Here is a 6,000-nt window from a genome sequence, read left to right as displayed (position 1 = left end):
ACCTTGTCCCGGACAAAGTTGGATAAATTTTCATCACCAGGGTCTAGGGTAGAGCATGGCGCTGGCCTGCTGAACATTCTGTAAACTGCGCCACAGGTGGCTCGGGGCACTGCCTGTGACGCTGGAATTCAACATTTTCCATTTTTCTCCGTTTTGACTCTAATCTCGCACCTTTCACCCCATATTACATCCGGATGATTTCTACATATTAAAACACCACGAATTAACATAAAATCAATATATTTTACATCTGAAATCCATGAAACACGACTAAAATATGAGGCGATATACATATAAATATATATACTTTAAGCTAAATATCAACACCCCCACACTTAGACATTTACTAAATATCAGATTTTGACTCAACTGCTGTGAAGCCAATGAGCTTCAAGTATTGAGTCCTTGGGTGAAGGCTTGAGCGACCCAATCATCGCCGACCAGAGGCATGTCAATCCTTTCTATTTGAAATCTCGATACGAATAACCTCAACATCTCGTTATCCCGTTGCTTTACCTTGAAAAGGTCTGATTTTCTGGTCTCGACCTTAATGGCCCCTACGTATGCTTTTACAAAGGCATCTGCAAGCATATCAGACGTGTCAATAGAATTATGGGGTAAGTTGTGATACTATATCATGCCTCCTTTCGACAAGGTCTCTCTGAACTTTTTCAGCAGAACGGATTCGGTTTCATTATCTTCCAGGTTGTTTCCCTTGATGTTGCACGTGTAGGAGGTCACATGTTCATTTGGATCGGTTGTTCCGTTGTACTTCAGAATTTCAGACATGCGGAACTTCTTTGGGATCGGCTTTGGAGCTGCACTCGGAGGGAAAGGTTTTTGAACAAACTTCTTGGAATCCAAGCACTTCAATATCAGTGGTGCTCCTCGATTTTCTTTCCCCCCGATTCCACCCGTTTCGTTAGTTTCTCAAGCATCTTTATTATCTCAGGGTAGGTCCAGGGCTCTGCTTCATCCGACCTTTCTGTGGCCGGTTCATTTTTACGGAAGTTTTTTTGGGACGATTCAGGCTCAACTCTGCTAGGGGCGCGACTTTGGTTCAGAAACTGGGCTATCACTGTCTGTTGAGCCTGTAACATTTCAAAGATCACACGAAATTTGATCCCGTCACCTTCGCCGTCGTGTGTACTCCTGGCCATCGACCAGGCTCCCACGCGAATGCTATTTTCGGGGTCAGTAGACAAGTTTGCCTCAATAGCCACATGTGAGTTAGCGTCGATCGGATCGGCGACTGGACTCCATTGGGGTCAACAAGGGGCACCCCGTTACTGGGTTCTACATTGTTGTTCTCGCCATGGTGGCTAGACGGAGCATCCTTATTTAAAGGGGCAAATTGGGAGTTCGACATTTTAAATTTTGACTTGATATTAAAAGCTCAAAGAACAAGTGAAAAACAGAGTGTGTTATGAAAATTTGTATCAAATTTTCACATTATCCTTAGTCCCACGGTGGACGCCAAGCTGTTTACCCTCGAAAACGGGTAACAATTAAATTAATAATTGGTTTTAAGGATACATTGATTAATTCAATACAAGCCATTAATTGCGTTAGATTAAATAAATAAATGATGTGATAGATTGTCAAACCGCTCTAGGGGTGATTCCGGACTCAATAACAACCTTTAAGAGATGCATACCCTCGATCCAGGACTCACAGTAACGAAACACTGATGAACAAAAGCGAGAACTTTGAATAAGAAAGAAAAATAAAAGTATATTGCCTTGATATGTGTGTTACAGTGTTGTTAATGAACAATCAGACCCTCTTTTTATAGTAGGGAAGTCCTACTCTAAATACAATTTCATAAAAGGTAAAAATCTTTCGTTTAACCAATCACCGGATTCCTGCCGATGCGTGCCGAGATCCACACCGTGATATCCAGCTAGTCGCGGATATCACAGTCTTTTGTTGGTCGTGTTCGATTGCCTGGTACTGGTAGTGCTCCCCGAGGCCTTTGGGATTCAAACCGAACCTGGAGTCATGGGCCCGATAATTCCAAGGTCGGACGCTTTGCCCGGACCCCGGCTCGAGGAGACCCTTGCCTCGATTCCGGTTCCTTGTCATCACGTCTCTTACTCGATTTACCTTATTGGAAATCGAGGCGTCCCATGAGCCCGGTTTTACTTAAACTTTTAATATCAATCCTACTTCATCGTAACTAAAAGCCTCCTATAAATGATTTAGGTATTTTCCTTTTGCTAGACACACACACACAAAAGAAAGAAAGAAAGAGGAAACGACAACCAACGACTATGTGGCATTGAATGTAAATCAACTTCATAGTCCGCCAACGTAGGTCTGTGACACTTTAAAGGACAAACGCCGACCACAATCTGCAAAATGAATGATTGGTGCTTTTTGCCGTATCTTTATATGGGCCCACTTGAGCAAAACATGTTTGTTCCTCTTCACACGACTCCAATTTTTCTTCTCATGATTACCCTTTATTAACGAGTACGTTAGCTTGAACTATTCGATTTGTGCCAATTGAACAAGTTTGTGGAACCTTGCAAAACGTTTTTCAATAGCAAATTTGTTATACTATATATTCTTTCTTTATCAAATTCAATAAATATTGATTGTTATAAAATATATATTCTTGTTTATCAAAAACACAAATATTTTCTTCATGGACACATTTTCTTTTGTTTTTTATGAAAAATAATTTTCTTACCATGAGAAGAAAATATATTTTTCACACTCTCAAGTCTCAACCCTCCCGTCCCTCCTCCCCTAGCCCCACCCTCACTCCACTCCCACCACCCTCCCGATCTAATTCACCTCGTCCAATTAATGTAGTATTTGCATATATTATATATAAATGTTTTTTCAATAATATTTTTTGCTTCCTAACCAAACAAAAAACAAGTAAGAAAGCTTCTTATTTTTGGGGAAACTTTTTTTTAGAAAAAATATTTTTCTTCTTATCAAACACACCTTTTGTGCATATAGATTTTTTGCTATAGTTTAAAATTATGGCGTGGGTTTTTCCCCCAACATATTTCTTAATGAAATCACAATATAAATTGTGGTTTAAAAAAATTCATCCAGCGTGATTTCTTGTTATACATGTAGCTCAAAATGAAAATGGTTACAAAAGAAATGGTGAAACAACTAGTCAGGACCCACGCGGTACATGAAAGAAGTTCTCAGTCCCTGTGCTCTGTACACACGCTGCGGGAGTCTTGCGGCAATGACAGCGACAGCGACAACGGAGTGTACGTAATTCAGAAATTCATATGGAAGATAAGCTGAGTGTACGTTATTCAGAAATTCACAACTTCTATCTACTGCATATGCAAGAATTTCTGTTCATTGTCTTTTTTTTTTCTCTTTTCGTCATGGAAGACTTTTTTCAACATGCACAAATTTTGGTGCTTAATTTTAATTCTTTCAACAGTTTATGATATTTTACGGAAAAGGGCCATAATTACTCATCTATGTCGAAAACTAGTAATATTTATCATTGGTTTTATTTTTTAATTAAAAATAACGTTACCATAATTTACTATTGGTTTTACCCTCATGCGTTAAATTCTCTTCCAAAACTTATAAAGCCATGTTGCACGATGTGATTGCCCGTAAAAGACCCATTCCAAATATTTACCCGCCCAATTAATTTTCTTTGTATTTTTTACTTCTCCTTCATTGAAAAATTCCTCATGGTCGGTTCTTGCTCCCATATTAGATTAAAAGACACAGTAGCAAAGCATGTTGTGTACGAGTGAAATTGGGGGCAAAAGTTTTCTCCGATTCCCCGATGAGAGAACGAAGGAGAAGCATGGATTGGCGTAATTATAATCGAGGCCAAAACCCCCTCATATCGAAGCCTGGGAAGAATGAACGATGTATCCGATATCGACATGGTAAAGCGACGTATCCCAGACCGAGTATAACTTCTTGACCTCAGAAAATCCTCATGCCGAGATCCAGGAAGGACGAACGATATATCTGGGATCGGACACATCAAAGCAATGTACCCGGATCAAACACGACTCCTGGACCTCGGGAGACGGGGTAGGCAGTTATGCATGACGGATAGGGGACCGTAATATTCATCCGAATTTTACGGCGTGAATTCTGTCGGTATCAATTATGAATTCACAATTAACGGGAAAACTAAATTTTTATCTTTTTTAGATTTGTATTAGAGTTGAAATTCATCTACTATATAAAAGGAAAAATATTTCTCTAGTGTGACACATTATAACACGCAATTCAAGGTAATAAAAAGCTTTCTTTTGTCCTCTAGCTATTGTTCGAGGCATTGCTTGTTTGTTCCATCCTTTACTCATGATCGAGCTTGTACCGAGGTCCGATCAATGGCGAATCCCACTGCTTAGTCTAAGAACAAGCTTGGTCATCATATCGCAATTGGTTTGATCGTTTATTTTGTGTTCAATTCATCTATTTGTTGTTCTTAATAATTCGTATTGGATTAAACCACGTATTCTTTAAACCGTGTACAAATTTAATTATTATCTATTTTTGGGAAAGACACATATAAATGATCTAAATGGAATTTTCAAGATTTCAGCTTCATTTTTTCTGTTTTTCTTTTTTAATCTTGTTGAAGTGACGGACTCCCTTTATTGTTGTTGGTTTTACAATAGCATGAAGGTGTTTGCCCTCTTTATTCTTCATTTCTTTCTCCCTTGTAAATTTTCTTCTGGGTGTTGTTAATCGTGATGGATTCTCTGTCTTTATTCTTAGTATTTGTCATTTCGATAATTGCAAAGATATACTCCTATATTGCAATAGGTTATTGCGACCTATTTGTTTGAATATTCTAGAGCATGTGATCTTGAGGTGTAATATTCACGGGGAGAAAGATTTTGGTTGAGTTATGAGTTTGGTTGGAAATACGGTGCATAGTGGAATTAAATTTGGCTGATCAACAACAGGGGCCGGATGTAGCTATCCGAGTACGGGTTTAACCGACGCTACTAGAAAACTGGCATATTTCGTCCAAGGCATATCGATCGAAATCGCTCGAAAAAATTCCCGACCGAAATCGATCGAAAATTGCTAAATTGGTCGCAAAAGTCAACAAAAATATTTCTGACAACGGAAATAGTGGTCCTACCGCAAAAAATAAAAATTCCGACCGATTTCAGTCGGAAATTGGTCAATATTTGACCAACACCTGGTCATACTTGTATATAATGTACAAAAATAATTTTTCCAAATTTCCGACTGAATTCGGTCGGAAATTTTGAAATTATTATTTCCCGCCTAAGAAAATTGGTTTTAATATAACAAAAATTATATATATTTAATTAACCAACCGGAATAAGTTATAATTAAATATTTCCGACCGAGTTCGGTCGAAAAAATAATTTTAAAATAATTAAAATATAAATTTAATAATATTACCGACCGAAGTCAGTCGGTTTTTGTCACCCTTTATATAAATAGCTTTTAAATAAATAATATTTAATACTTATTTGATATATATATATATATATATATATATATATATATATATAGCTTTAAATAGCTTTAAAATAAACAATATTTGTATGTGTGTGTTTTAAAATTACTTTTATATGGACACTATATCCTATATCTATGTATGTATGTATGTATATATATATATATATATAGCCTATATATATATATATACACTATACTATATGTACATTTTATATCGCTTATATACTATACACTTAGTATATATACTACACTACACTATATCGAATATTGCCTATATATATAGCTTATAGCTTCTATACCAATTACTTAACCAATGTACGATATATTTAATTCTGGTTTGTTAATATATTTTTTTTATATAAAACAATTAATGTGTTATTTTAGGGTTATAAATGAAATTTTAGAAAAAGTAACTAAGCATATTTTTACATTAAAATGTAATGATAATTTTATTCACTTGAAATATTGTTTTTTGATTTATAGAATCCTTATTTAATGCACTCTTTTTTTCATAAAAAAGAAAGAAAGAAACAAATAATAAAA

This window comes from Nicotiana tomentosiformis, chromosome 8 (assembly GCF_000390325.3).
Source record: "Nicotiana tomentosiformis chromosome 8, ASM39032v3, whole genome shotgun sequence".
Lineage (NCBI taxonomy): Eukaryota > Viridiplantae > Streptophyta > Magnoliopsida > Solanales > Solanaceae > Nicotiana > Nicotiana tomentosiformis.
Note: the sequence above shows the minus strand (reverse complement) of the source record.